General features: G+C 45.4%; 1 protein-coding gene across 1 annotated transcript in view; it reads left to right on the forward strand.

Moving 5' to 3' along the window:
• Nucleotides 1-1,136, forward strand: part of LOC116097624 (murinoglobulin-1-like) — a 53,703-nt gene that overhangs the window by 31,550 nt on the left and 21,017 nt on the right. The gene's annotated exons all lie outside the window — the stretch shown is intronic.

Below are 1,136 nucleotides of genomic sequence, written 5' to 3' on the forward strand. Positions count from 1 at the left end.
AATGAAACAGGAAGCATAGAGAGATGGAAGTGAATGGCAGATGATCCAGTAGCCAGACAGAGAAGCAGTTATAGATGTATTTCCAATTAGAATACGGATCTTATTTTTCTACCCCATGTATAAGATTCATCATGAAAAGTCCTTTAAATAAGTAACTTTGTTGGGTGGTTATGGCTTGAGCCTTTAATACCAGCACTGAGGAGGTAGGCAGATCTCCAGCCTGGACTACAGAGTGAATTCCAGGACACCTAGGGCTACACAAAGAAACATTATCTCAAAAAAAACTCACCAAAGAGAGAGAGAGAGAGAGAGAGAGAGAGGACAGAGAGAGAGAGACAGACAGACAGACAGACAGATAGATAGAAAAAGGACAGAGACAGACATTCAGAGACAGAGACATAGATAAAGAGAGACAAAGATGGAGATACAGAGACAGAGAAGGAAAGAGAGAGGGAGGGGAGATGTGGAGGGGTAGAGGGAAAGGAAGGAGAGATGATGGAGAGGGAGGGAGTGTAACTTCAGCCCTGCAGAGATGGCTAAGTTGGTAATAGCACTTGCTGCACTGAATTCTGATTCCAGCATTCATGTTAAAGCCAGGCATGACCAGAGAAACTTATAACCCCAATACTGTGGAGGCTAGAGGCAAGAGAATTGCTAGGACTCATCTGCTGTCACTTTAGCTCCAGGACTATGAGGGACATTCTCAAGAGAATAAGGTAGAGGGTGGGAGCAGGGCACCCACAGCCTCCTCTGGCCTCAGCTGGGCATTACACCACAGTCACACTCATGTGCACATACACCAAAAAAATGATATTTTTACAAGAATTTCAGGGAACTGGAATAGTCCTTTGTTGTTTCAGAGTCTGACTAACACATTTCCTGTCTTCCTAAATCAATCCCAGGGGATAAAGGGGATGCAATGAACTTCGGTTGCTCTTCTAACAGTATTCATAATCTGGAAAAACAGATGTGAGTGCAGAGCTCCAGGGTTATTCCACACAGCAGGTTTCAGGACTACAAAAGCAGGACCCCACCCCCGCTAAGCTTGATTTTCCTTCTCGCAGGTGGACCTGAGCTTCAGCTCCTCTCAGAGTCTACCTGCCTCACAAACCACTCTGCGGGTCACAGCATCTCCT

Source organism: Mastomys coucha, unplaced genomic scaffold (assembly GCF_008632895.1).
Source record: "Mastomys coucha isolate ucsf_1 unplaced genomic scaffold, UCSF_Mcou_1 pScaffold19, whole genome shotgun sequence".
In the NCBI taxonomy this organism is placed as follows: domain Eukaryota; kingdom Metazoa; phylum Chordata; class Mammalia; order Rodentia; family Muridae; genus Mastomys; species Mastomys coucha.